Source organism: Gossypium arboreum, chromosome 2, assembly GCF_025698485.1.
Source record: "Gossypium arboreum isolate Shixiya-1 chromosome 2, ASM2569848v2, whole genome shotgun sequence".
NCBI classification, from domain to species: domain Eukaryota; kingdom Viridiplantae; phylum Streptophyta; class Magnoliopsida; order Malvales; family Malvaceae; genus Gossypium; species Gossypium arboreum.
Window position 1 is genome coordinate 66,106,500 of NC_069071.1, and position 15,033 is coordinate 66,121,532.

Here is a 15,033-nt window from a genome sequence, read left to right on the forward strand (position 1 = left end):
TTTTCAAAGTTACCGGAAGACATCAATGAAACTTTAATCTCATTGGTCCCTAAAACAAAATTTGTTTCTTCTATTCAACAATTAAAGCCTATTAATTTGTGTAATACGAATTATAAGGTCATCATTAAGATCATGGTTGCTAAGGTTCGACCCTTCCTTCATAAGTTGATATTCGTTTTCCAAGGTAGCTTTTTACTAGGGTGTTAGACTTTTAATAATGCCATAACTTTTCAAGAATTCGTCCACTCTATGAAACGAATGAAAGGCAAAAAAAAAAGCCATAGTCATTAAGATTGATCTAAAAAAAGCTTACGATAAACCTTATACTCCAGTGTGTCCACCACTTCCACATCAATCATTCTAAATGGCTCCAAGCTTGAAAGATTATTTCCCTCGAGAGGCATCAGACAAGGTAACGCGCTGTCCCCTTATATTTTTATCCTATGCATTGAATATTTGAACCATTTGATCTTTAAAGCAATTGAGAATAAGGAATGGGAATCGATTAAGGTGTCAAAGAGAGGCCACACCTCTACCATTTTTTTTTTGCAAACAATGTTATTTTGTTTGCAAAGGTTAATATAAGATCTGTTGAGTCAATTAAAGATACCATTAAGATATTCATGGTTCAGTCAGGTCAAAACATTAATTTCCAAAAATCTAAAATCTTTTTTTCCCCAAGTATTAATGGAAGCCAAAGACCTTAGGAAGTACATTGGATACCCGATTCATACCGCTAGAGTGTTTCGTAAAGAGTATGACTTCATTTCCATATGATGCCATAACCCACTAGTTATGGTCTTACACGATATGGTGCCATGGACTTTTCCTTTTAAAGAATCGTGTTTAAAGTCTCAATGGACCCTTTTAGATGAATTCGTGGAAACAAAAACAGACTCATCATACTCTGACTCACTCTTAATAGACATAACTCATAACATGCTCTCAACATTCATTATACATTCCAATTGTTCATAAACAAGCATATTTCTATTTCCAGATTCACATCACATACTTAGTTTATCATATCTCATGTAATTTATACATACACGGTCTATCAAACATTCATTCTACACAGGATGGTCACACCATACTTCTCTAGCTTCAATTCCATAATTTATTTACTTTTCACAGAAGTTTCTAAAATACATAATCACACATACGAGAGTCGGCTTAAGGAATGACTTGATAAGAATGTGTAGTTGCTTGAGCTCTAGATTCAAAACTATTGCCTTTTAAAATAAAAGAACACTATAAAAATCCATTCGGATAACCTTTCCATCATCTTAAACACACATAACCCGTAAACAAAGCCTTACTTCTTCAAGCATTCCTGTAGATCTACTTTTTAAAGCCATAAAACTCACCTCAACATGGAGAAATTTCTAGAAGAATCCAGAGTTTCATATTCAGCTTAAAAAAATGCTCCTCATTTCCTCCAACCTTAGATTTCAATATTTTTCAAAAGAGAAGCAGAGAACTCCCTTTATTTCAACTTGAAGACCTATTGAAATAGTCAAAGTTTTTGTTAAAACTTGACAAATGTCACATCACTATTGACTTGTCTTATCAAGAGTCTACAACTTTCAGGAAAACTAATTGAGTACTTCTTCTTTCTATTTTAACTATCATGGTTCACGTTTGGTTAGTTCCTAACCAACTTACCTTATAACTTAACCTATACAGTATCATGCGGAAAAGGGTGTACTACTTCTGACGTGGGCTCATACCTTCAATATCTATTTACCTAACCATATCCTTCTTTCAATGAATCACAATAATCTGGTATGGTGCTCTCAACATCTTGAACATACAACTGTGTACGCCCCCATATACGATAGAAAAAGCACTTAGGCAATTACCAATTCGCCAATTGTACTTTTCAAAGACTATGTCAGACCTTGTGCCCGCTAGAACTAGGGTGTTATAGGCTTATTCAAACAATTCTTATACTTAGTCAAATTCTTATACTTTACACTCACTCAAAACTTACTCTTTATACTTTACTTCCATACATATCATTTGAACACCAGGGTTTCACCAGGCAGGATGTTACACGATGTCCCTCCAAAACCATATTGTTCTACCCATCCAATATTCAGATCAAATTCAAATCCTTGTACAGACGATCGCCTATCAACAAACGCTATTGGAACCTTCGTACACGAGTCTTCAACTCCATATTGTTGACTTAATGGAGTGACATTTAGAACGGGCTCCACATCCGCTAACTCAGAAAACAATTGAACTGGTTTAGTGTTCACGTTCTCAGTCGAACAATTAAGTGCGATCATTGTCTCCACCTACAAGTTCCATCTAGGAAAATTTGATAGGATTTGATGAAATTGGAAATTTGTAGAATAGTCCAGGCATCTCCTCCCACAACATCGAACTATTTTTGCATTAATCTTTTGTTTCATATCTTCGAGTTTTACATTCTTATTAAATTTCATTCCTATTTGCTGGCGAGATTCAAATATACAACCAACTGCTATTTGTAAAATTTCCTCTTTGAAATGAATATATACAAAGAATTGGTTAATCATCTTTGATGGAATATATGTAAAATAAAATTTAAAATATTAGTTTTTTTAAATAGTAGCTCTTACGAAAAGAAATGTAATTACATACAAATAATTAGAAGCTAACCTTATAAACTTGAACTTAATTTTTAAAAAACCTACACAAATATGTCTTCTTCTTTTTCTCTATTTTCTCCCCTTCTACTGAACACAAATATTCATTTTTCTCTCTTAAACAGACATAAAAAATTTCAACAAAATCCAAAACATTCAAAATATACAGTTTTTTGGCTGGAATGGGGTTATATATTTTGGATGGTGCCGTCTGACAGCATGGCAAGACCACCAGTTGGTGGCACCATTAATTAATTTTTTTCAGTCTCTTTACAAATATTTTAAAAAAACACACATTGGTGCCGCCTGACACACCGGCGACACCTATTAAAAAAATTATTTTCCTGACATTATGCCATTGCTGTCGCCTGACACACCGGCGACACCTATTAAAAAATTTTCCCTGACAACCACCAATGCCGCCTTACATAGCGACACACCAATAAAGATTATTTTTTCCTTTTTTTTCATTGATAGATTTTTTAAAAATAAATTGGATTGGTGTCGCTTGACAGACCGACATCACCCATTAAAAAAATATTTTTTTCCTTTTTTTTTCTCCACTATAAATACTCGTATTTTTCATAGGTAATTCAAAAAATACATGGTTGTCGCCTGACACAATAGTGACACAAAAAAATTCTTTTTAAAAAAATTAATGATTAGAAAGAAAAGAGGGTGGCATTGTCGGTTGATCAGACAACAACGACTTCCACTATGATAAACGAGCTATTTTCATGATTAATTAATATTTTAAAGTTAGATAAAATCTTTAAAATTTCCAAAGTGTTATTATTTATGAAAATATTACTTAGCATTATGATAAGAAAATGAATTAACTATAAAAAATATAAAAATATTTATCAGTCAATCTAATAAATAATTTAAAATGTTTGTAAAATAAAAGTTAAAACATTTATAAAAAAATATTATCATAGATAGATTTTATTAAATATTACTAATTTAAAACTATGTTATAAATTACTTTTAATCTAATATTTTTAATAATTATTTTTATTCTTATCTATCATTATAATTACATTTAAATTTAAACACTCATCTATCTAATCATATTTTTAACCTCATTATCTGCAAGGAGAATAGCATCGCATGTGTCTTGTTTAGTCCTTTTAAATCTGACAACTACACTGATATAGAAACAAAATGAATGTTAAATGAGATAGGTATTAAATGGAAATAGTGAGAGTAGCAACCAAACAATGGCATTTCCTATATAAAGAAAATAAAATGGTTAGATGAAATTTTATTTATTGCCTTAATTGCTAGGCTATGTTACCACATGCCTTGGCTTATTATTTATCCTTTCATTGCTCAAGATTTGGTCTTCTTTGTAGTTGCGATGTAATTTTAATTATATTAAAAACATAAGCCAGCAACGTCACCCACTTTTCATCAAACGACAGCTGTTTTGGACACTCTATACATCTGAATCTAAAATTATAATTATTAAAAATTTATCTGGTATTTGAATTTTACATCTAACATTTGTATTTTTTTTAATTTAATTTGATATTCGAATTTGACATTTTAATATTCAAAATAATCTTAACTTTTTAGTGTTGATTTGATTGAAATTCATAATTAACTAGTAATATTCGTAATTAATTTTCATCAAATATTCCTTAAAATCCGAATTAAATTACATTCATCAAACAGTATTTAAAAAATAAACTCATAACTAAACAAATTCATAATTAACGCTAAATTTATTCTACATAAAAAATTCAAACCTAATAATATTAGCAATTAACTTTAAACAAATCAACCCTAAAACCTAAATTAAGTATTAAAATGTTAACTTTGTTGTTTTTGAATATCAAAATATACAACTTTTATTAAATACAAGATAAATTAGACAAAAATAACACAAGTATCAAATTAAAAAATATAGTAGCAAAGTTTAAATTATTTTCCAATTAAGTAGATGCTAAATGTAAATAGTTGGGCGTGACTGGTATATACAATTAATTAATTATTCTTGTTAATTGTAGATGTTAGTACCCTTCCAAAACAAGAAAAAAAAAATACCCACCTAACAAGACATGAATTGTGTTTTAATTCTCAGGGGGTGTTGCACTAAGGTCTATTATATTGATTTCATACATTTTTTTTTATTTATTTTAGAGACAAACAAAAATAAAATATATATATATATATATTGTTAAATTAATTATGTGTAGTACATGCATTATTATATGTAATCAATCACCTCCTCCAATATACTTGGTCAATTCAATATTTTGATCATCTAAAAAGCCGTCCAAAGTTCAATAATCAACTCGCCAGCCTATAAGTTTGATACAAACTCTTTGCAGTAAAACCCACATCAAGCTTACTGAATAAATAAGCATTTTTGGGTAACCTATCTTAAAAGATTCTCAACAATTCCATATTTTCTAATTTATAGTATTACAAAATTGAATATGTGAAGGTAATGATAGTCCTTATCATGAAGGAAACATATCGATGACCATGCCCATATATTGGACCGCTGAGGCTAAGCTATCCTAAAGCACTTGCAGTTATAGATTAGAGTGGTGGGTGGCCCATCCCACGTCTCTTTCTTACCTTTGGAATTACCAATCAAAACTGTGATTTGTTTTTAAGTTTAATATTTATTCTATTATTAGAAAGTGAGGTAGCTTCCACCAACAAGGCTCAACCGCCTCAAAGGCAGATAGCAACCCCGTCCCCATCAAGTTTGGTCCCGCAAAGATCCAAATCGCCCATTCGCCCCTAAATAAATTGGTAACCCTACACCACACACAATAAAAACCAAACTGCCCATTCCCCTGGATCTTTTTCTTTGTTATTTATGGTGGAGGACCATACACCCTATTTAACCTCCCAACTCTGGGGGTTGTATGGCATCAATGAATTGAATCTCTTTTGAGTTTGATTGTTTTCTTTTTTTCTGAAAAAGAAAATCAATATCATAGGATACCACAAATATGGCATGTGGTGAACAGTGGAACCGACCAAAAATATAGAATCTCAAAAATCATTTGTCCACCTCAATCTCCTCCCGGAAACCCTACACTATAAAACTTGTGTGTTCCTATTTAGTATAAGACACAACCACAAGTATCTTTTTTCCTCAACTCTAGGACGATTTTTATTGTTACCATTTTTACAAAAGAAGATAAGGATTGCATTTGGACGTGAGATAAGGATGCGTTAATGATTGGATTTAATTTTCTACGCAAATAGTAAACTCATTTTAACTAGAAATTAATTGTGGTTATAACTATATGTAAACTGTAATTAAAATAAATAGTGTGGAATGAAGCAATATGATGGTAGTAAAGGTAGGAGTGTAGAAAGTGCGAAAAGGGGTGATGCCTTGGTATTTATAACTAGTTTTAGGGTGCCTAATAGGCTACCTTAAGTCATTCATTGGTGGACCGTGTAGTGTAGCGAATAACTAGTTTGTGGGTTCTACAACCTTTGTTTCTCCTTTTCGATGAGGCTGTTAATCCTAAGCTGGTGATTCGCTCTTTGCTTCACAATACTTATGAGCTTGGACTTTCTTTGAGTTTAGAGATACAAATTGAGTATTTTGCTCTTAAGTTGATATAAAAACATAAATATTGTAGTGGATTGATATAAAAAATTTGTTGGTTGAAGTATCCGTATCTCACATAAAGTTATTACTAGTTATATGCTAATCATCAAATATTACTCTAATACCTATTCATGTAAATTGATAATATAAATTTCTAAACTAAATCAAAGAAATAAAAATAGGCAAGGCAAATTAAAATGAAATAATCAATCAATAATAAAAATTTAGGATTATAATTTTATCCAATGTATTAGCTAATTGTTCTATCTTCACTCAATCTATCTTACTATCCAGGGTACTAGATTTCTCTTATATCTTTTCCAAGCAATTAAAGAACTAAATTAATCTAACTATTGAGCTATATTTCTATCCCAATAATTTAAACCAAATTGATTAAGAACAAACCCTAATTTTGGCTACCCAAGGTAATAATATATATTTCTATCCTAATTATGAATCATAGATTAACCCATCTAATTTAAACCAATTACTATTCATTTTAGACATAAAACGCAAACTCATCTTCTACTTTCTTTAAGTTTGGTCAAACTATTATCAATAAAGAACAAAAAATTAATGAATAAATAATCAAATCTCTATTAAAAATAAAAAGAGATGGAAATAGAAAATTATTTAATTAACTAAACATGGAATTCATTGCAATCCTAAAAAAAAAAACCTTAGCTCTTTGAGAATTTAAAAAAAAAAATCAAATAAAAACAAGAACTACTCCTAGAAAAATGGAAACAAGAAGAAAATCTATGGAGAAACTCAATTTTCTTGATGAAATCTGTCGATTCTTGATGCGTGAAGGCTTTGACAACTTCTCCTCTTTTTCTTCCCTCCTTTGAGTTTCGGACTCCTTTTTTTTCTCTTTTATAACTCCTAAAAATTGCAACTCTTGAAAACAATTCAAGTATGTGCGCTACTCCAAGAAGCAATCTTTCCGCTAGAGTGAAAAGTTGTATGTCTGCTTTTGCTGGGTACAAAAAATTTTCATTGAAGCAAAAATCTGCCTTCATTATCTATGTCAAGCTAACATTTCCTCATACTTTGTTGGACTTACATTAGCTAAGAATACTAAAAATGAGTCTGATTTAACACTAATAATATATAATTAACTAAAACATAAATAAAATAAAATTCCTAAAATCTACTAAAATTAACTTATAAAATAAACTAAAATCCTACTAAAATAAAATACCAAGTAACTCTAAGATATTAGAGTTATCAATTTATGTGCAAATATGTCAATATACATTAGATAAAAATTGAAAATTGTCACTATATTTTAATTTTGTTGATATTTAACATTCTACTTTTAAACTAAAGTTAATTTATCACTCTATTTCAACTCTATACTGAAATTTGCCACTTCTATTGAATTTTAAAACTAAAGTTTAATTTTTGATTAAATTTTACTATTAAATTTTAACTTAAATTAACTTTAAGTTAAATTTAATAAAAATATTTTGAATATACTTTATAGAGAAATTGAAATCCTTCACTCTATTTTAGTTTTATTGATATTTGTAATTATACTTTTAAGCTAAATGTAAATCCATTCAACTCCATATTGAATTTTGCCACTTTCATTGATTTTGAAACAAAAGTTTGGTTTTTTAAAAAAAATTAAATTTCACTATTAAATTTTAATTTAAATTAACTTGATTTAAATTTAATAAAAATATTTTAAATAATTAATTAATTATCATAATAATAAATATTAATAAAAATTTATTTAAAAACTAAAATATTTTAAACTATTTTTAAAGGTATTCAAATTTTCCTTCAATTAAATAAAAATTGAAATTAATTTAAGATAGCTTTTTAAATTTTTTAATGTTAACTATTAAAATTAAGTATTAAAGATAATATTTTTTTCATTGAATTTTGTTCTCAAATCATTAAAATTAACATCTAATGGTAAAATTTTATTTAAAATTTAAAGTTGGTGTAAAATTAATTAAACTTCAATATTCATGTTAATCACATAAAAGTTGAGTAGTAAGTTTATTCATATTCTTAAAATACAATGATTAACATCAATCAAAATAAAATATAGTGACAAATTTCAATATTCGGTGATAAATTTACACTATAATCCTATAGTAATTTAAATGAAATATGAAAAATAAAAATAAAAGATAAAATTTAAACCATTTTTAAATAACTAAATTAAGAAGCTTTGTTTGAATTGTTAAAATACACATTTTGTGATCTAAAAAGTGTCAACATAACCTTATTTAATTTGGTCACATCTAATTCTTTTATAGCACTATTATTTTGACTTTGAATGTCGGTATACTAATAAAACACTCTTTACTACAATTCCAGTATATGCACCATAATTCGTTATATTATTAATGAATAAAATATTTAAAAATTGAAAGACTTTGTAATAAATACTTATAATTCTCCTTTTCGTCTTCCTCTTATATAAATAGTAAAAAAGCTTTAGGGTTTTTAAAATCTTAAAATATTTATTGAGATTTTAGGTTTGAAGTTAAAATTAAATTCAAGCGGTTTAACTAAAATTTAAAATTTTTGTTGACATTTCATTTTAGTTTAAACAAGACTGTTTTTATTTTTTTAAAAAGCTCTTTGATAATATAAATATACTCGAAGGCTTTTTTTTTTTTTTTTTTTTTTTTTAAGTTAATGCTCATCAAATTTAACACCTCAAATATTTTAGAATATTATTTGTTCAAGTAACTGATTAAATGTGTTTAAAATAATTTATAAATTTTTCAAAATTCATAATCATATAAATTGAGTTTGACAAAGTGTAATAAAATCATATTTTTAAATTTATTCTTCCAATAAAATTGAATTGCACTCATTGTGATAAAGAACAAGAGAAAGAACCATATTCATTCGATATAGATTTTTTTTATGATTTTTAAAACCCTAAATTAAAATTTTAGCACTGTGATTAAGAGATGAAGATAATAAATTATAATTAATTATAATTATTTTTAAATACATTTTAAGTATTTCTTAAAATGTCCTTTAATTTTTAAATATTTTGCTCCTTAATGAAAGGCTAATTGTGATGTATTGATGGTGCATAGAGCTCATGCATTGACAGTGCAATATTATCTCTCTTATAATGTGTAAAATATGAATATAATTTTTTAAACAAAATACACATATATATATCCATTATATTTTAAAAAATTATTTTTATTTTATTTTTAAAGTATTATAAAAACCATTTATCTAATTTATAGATATGATTTCTACTTGCTGTAACATCCCAAAAGTCATAGGATTAAAATTATTAAAAACAACGTGGAAAATGCTTTAGTTTAGAATTTCTTTTCTCTTTTCTTTAAATGCATCTTTTTCTTTTATTTCCCACTTTTCTATTTCATAAAATTTTCATATTCTTTGCTGGAAATTTATTGTTAAACCCCGAACTTGAGGTCCACCCCATTCAATCCGTTCTTTGTGTTGTTTTAACGTAACACCGTCAAATTTTGTTTCTAGTATGCCAAGATCGATAAGAATTCTTACTTCTAATTACGTAAAACCCTAGAAATCTGTAAAATAATGTTCTTATCAATACTTCAATCGATTTTGAATCTTTTATGAGTTTTCTAAAAAATCTTGTTAAATTCGATAAAACTTGAACACTAATAGTAATTCTTGTGTTTTTTTCGATCGAAAGACCCGTTGTAGGTGACCCAGATCTGAATTGGACATAAGGATTGTCATACAAGACGTCAAAAGTCAGGTATGTGTTCTTTTATGAGAAAATCGAGACAAATTTGAAACCAACCCATACCACATGACCAATGACACGGGCATGTGGCCCACCCGTGTGGACTGCACGGCCTCACACCCTGCCATGTCCCCTTTAAAACCCTAGGTTTTCACTTCTCACAGAACCTAGGACCCCCCACACGGCCTACCACAAGGTCGTGTCTCCCTCGTAGGTTGGAACTTCGAATGTCACACGGCCACAGTCTCTCACACGGCCTAGCCACAAGGTCGTGTACCCTTTCCACATGGCCCAAGGCTTCCCACACGATCCGGTCACACGGCTTTGTGTCTTCTGGAACCAAGAAATTACAATTTTGACCCATAATTTTATGTTCTGAGTAGATTAGCCTCTAAATAGGTTTCGAACTATTTTTAGTGAGTTAAATTATGCAATTAGGTCCCTAATGATTTGAGGCATGTTAGAATCCATGAATGATCGAATTAATATAGTGTTTATTTTTTATTATGAGTGTTTGCATTAATTGCGAATAGTATATGTGATAGTATATATATTTGTTGTGATCATATGAACAATGTGCCCTAAATTATTGTCAAATCGAATATATGAAAAGCATGACTTTGTTACTTAATTTCCATGTGTTAGAACATTAAATGTTTCAATATATGAATGTGTTAAACTGGTTATATTACATTGCATGGGTTGGGTCGATACGATTGGAGGAAGTAAAGGTAGTACATTTGCATTTAAATGTTAGTTGTGTATTCACAACTAGAGTAGATTCCATTTGCGTCAGTTTACTGTGCAATCACAACCCTTTGACAGCTTTTATCTGCGAGTATGTTGTGCTTCCACGGACATTGGCAGGTTTCATCTGTAATATGCTGTGTACCCATAACCAAAACAGATTCCAACTACATCAATTTGATGTGTGCCCATAACCTTTGGTAGTAAAAACTACAAACTAATGGTGGTTATTCCACAATTTGGTGTGATTGTAACGCCTCAATTTTCGGGAATTCTGTGAATGTTGGCAAAATTTCATGCTTTGATTTTGTCATTTGTGAGTGAAATTATAAAATAGGACCTATATGAAAATGTTTGAAAATGCTATAGGCTAATTTGTAGTGGCCAAATAAATAGTAGTGCAAAATAGGAAGATTTGCATGTCAAACCTCCCATTTTACAAGAAGTGGCCGGCCATCATGTTGTTGAAGACAATATGTGCACTTGATATCCATAATTTATGGTACAAATTGATAAAAAATTGATAATGGGTTAGGTAAATGTTCCATGATGGGCATGATAAGCATTATGGGCATTTTTTTTTATTGACATTATGGCATAGGTATGGCACAAATAATATAGGTTATTTTGTGTCATAAAATGTTGGGTAATAAAATAACAAAAGGATGAAAAGAACAAAGTTTTGTTCATCTTTGTTCATCATAGCCGAAAGTTAGAGAAGAGAAAGGAGAGGAGAAAGCTCTTGAGTATTCGGTCACTAGAAGGAAGAAAATTGAAGGTAAATTCTTGGTACCTTGCTTCTATTTTGAGGTTCATGAGTTCTTCTTGATTCTACCTTAACTCTTGAAGCATATTTTGGTTTTTAGTTGTGTTGTGAGCATTTAGTCATGAATTAAAATGAAGGAAATGGTTGTTGTTTCATGTTCTTTTGATGAAAAATGGAAGATAGGTGAAGTTGAGCCAAACAAATGAGCACGCATGTGCCTTAGATGCTAAAGGGAAAAATCGGCTAACATGTTGTGCTTTAAAATGATGAAATGGAGATTATACTTAAGTAAAATCATAGATATGTGATGATTGATTGGTGATATACATGTTTAAATAACATGCATGCAAGGTATGTGTGAAAGAGTGATTTGGTAATAAATCTGCTTGGGACAGCAGCAGTAACGTGACTTTGGAAAATCACCATAAATTGTGGGAGATGAATTAGAAGCTGAATAAATTATCTAATTAAAGCTTATTGAGTCTAGTTTCAAATAAAATAAACAAGAACATATTTTGAATTCTGTACAATGAGAAATTTAATTCGTAATGAAGAGTGGTCAGATTAGTCAAACAGTGAAACATGGGAAACTTTGAGAAAAATCTGGTATTGATTGGCTAAACCAAAAATTCTGAAAATTTTATGGATAGAAGATATATGAGTCTATTTTCATGGAAAATTAACGGCACTTGATTTGGAGTTTCGTAGCTCTATTTATAAATGATTTAGTGACTGTTGCTCAGGAAGACAGCTTGCAGTGAAATTATGATTATGTGGTAAACACTGACAAAAATTTGTTAATGAGTTGCTTATTGATTTCTTATAAGCTTACTCTAATCTGTAGGTGCGGTTGGCCGAATGTTGTGAGGGGTTAATACGTATTTCGTATTTGAATAGTTAGATTAACGTGTTAGTAATCCAATTGTAGGCGGTTCGTGTGTGGATCTTGTCAGCATATCGTCACAAACAGGTGTGTAACTAACACCCTCTTATAGACTAGATCGGCACAAGCCGAAAAGCTGATATTTTGAGATCTTTCGAGTGTGTGAATGCTCATGAGATTAATAGTTTGATGTATATGGTAAATTAAAGTGATAAGACTGCAGAGTGCGCGATTCCGTGTATTTCGATATTTTTGGGCTTAATGAGCCAAAAACGGGATAATGGGCCAACGGGCCCAAGTTGGTAAGAAAACGCAGTAAGTGTTTCTAATCGTACGTAAATGGCTATGTTATGTGTGAAAACCTTAAGAATAGTGAAATTACTTGAACACCCCTATGTATGCAAAATTACCGTTATACCCCTAGGGTTATTTTTTTCTGAAAAGCATGATGTTCTGTTTCTGTATACGTATTCCATGACATATTATTTTTGTTGCATGGGGACATGGGTTATATTATGGAGGAAGCGTCCTGGTGGCTATGCCACAAATATCTGATCTGGTGGCTCTGCCACATATATCTGTTCTGGTGGCTCTGCCACGATTATCTGTATCTGGTGACTCTGTCACATTATCTGTTCTGGCAGCCATACTGCATATTCTGTGGTGTGTAGCGGTTGGGTGGGTTGAGTTGTCTCCCCACACGGTGTAAGGTTGGTACGGGGGTGTATACGGTTGGATATGGTTGGATAGCTTTAAGGTGCGTTTTCAAAAACAACAATTGATTTCAAAATAACACGACAACAAGCAAAGCTTCCGCAATGAAAGTATTTTCCAAAATTAATCACTTTTCCTAAAAATGACTTAATCAAATCGGTTTCCTAGAAATATCCATAACGTTAAGGTGTGGCAATGGCAGTATGCATGTCTAGGATTGGATCCGAAGGGAGCTTGGTACTTAAGCAGTCCGATGGACTCACCACCTCTTTTCCGGTTTCTTACCTGGTGCACAGCTTCCATTCACTTTAACCTATAATGAAATTATCTTTTAAACCACTAAGTAAGTTTTTTTGGATCAACAATATAAAATGTTTTGAACGCTTCGATGTGGCATGTCGGATCCGATCATAACGTCTGGGCCGGGTTTGGGGTGTTACATTTAGTGGTATTAGAGCCTAGGTTGCAACAACTCGGCTGTGGAATGGGTTTACAAAAAAATAAAGATTTTCAAAAAAAAAATTACGAAAAACGCGATTTTCAAAATTTAGATCTTTAGAAGGTGGCATTCTGAATCTCCAGCCCAAGCCTGTAAGTATTACTCTGAACTTTTTTGAATATTTTCCTGAATTATCTTTCTGTACTAAAACCCTATTAGGATACTCTAGATAGGATGATACTGAAACCATAGGAAAATCTGATAAGAGACTGAAACTGTAGCTAGACTTCGATTCTGCGAAGACAAACTCTGAACTACTGTCTAATTCATAAAACATCTGTAATAAACATGGAATATTAATTGATGCATAAAAATTCGTAATCAAGATAATACGATATGAGTACAAGAGGCCGTGGACGGAGCCAAGGAAATGCTCGAGCGAGATCTTTGTCTTCGAGACATATGCCGGCGATGGATGCACCGGTACCACCGACAACAGAGGTAGAGTCTCATGACCGAGGTGCCAAGGATGATGCCTTGTCACAGACAATGCTTCGTGTTCTGGAAAGGGTTGACGGGGCAAGTACGGGTAATGGAGTTCGGGGATCTATTTCTAAACGACTTCGGGCTAACGGAGCGGAGATCTTTAGGAGCGTGTCTGGTATAGCCCCGAATGTGGCGGAATATTAGTTAGAGGCTACAGAACGGATTATGGACAACTTAGACTGCTCTGAGGAGATTGTGAGTGGGGTATCTATACTAAGTCCTTTGGGTCACTCGGTTAGGGTAGACAAACTGTATAGGGATGTACCCTTAGAAACTTAAGGTAGAATTTTCCCTGGAGATCTGATGGAGTTACCGTTCGGAGAGTTTGATCTCATTTTGGGAATGGACTGGCTTGTTAAGCATAAGGCGACCCTGGATTGTGCTGCTAAACGAATGGTGTTAAGGACCACAAAGGATGATGAGATTATGGTGATAGGTGAGCGAAGAGATTATTTGTCCAATGTGGTGTCGGCATTAAGAGCCGAGAAATGGATTCAGAAAGGTTGTGAGGCCTATTTGGCATTTGTAAGTCAGCCGGAAGGGGAGGGATTGTCAGTGGATAAGGTTAGGACTGTAAAGGAGTTCCAAGATGTTTTTTCGGAGGAGCTTCCAGGATTGCCTCCGAACCGAGAAGTGGAGTTTGGAATCGACTTATTGCCTGGAACGGCACCAGTGTCTATCGCACCGTATAGAATGGCACCAAAGGAGTTGGTAGAGCTAAAGGCACAAATTCAAGAGTTGTTGGATAGGGGCTTCATTAGGCCAAGCGTGTCTCCATGGGGAGCACCGGGGCTATTCGTGAAGAAGAAGGATGGTACAATGCGGATGTGCATTGATTATCGCCAGTTGAACAAACTGACAATTAAGAATAAGTATCCACTGCCAAGGATTGACGATCTGTTTGACCAGTTTAGAGGGGCTTCTGTATTTTTTAAGATCGACCTCCGATCTGGATATCATCAGTTAAGGGTCAAGGAGGCAGATATCCA

The 15,033-nt window shown here is 31.6% G+C and overlaps 1 pseudogene; it reads right to left on the reverse strand.

Annotated features, from left to right (window-relative positions):
• The window catches only part of LOC108466201 (small ribosomal subunit biogenesis GTPase RsgA 1, mitochondrial-like), a 62,886-nt pseudogene extending 60,592 nt beyond the window's left edge, over positions 1-2,294 (reverse strand).
• Between the last annotated feature and the right edge of the window lie 12,739 nt (positions 2,295-15,033).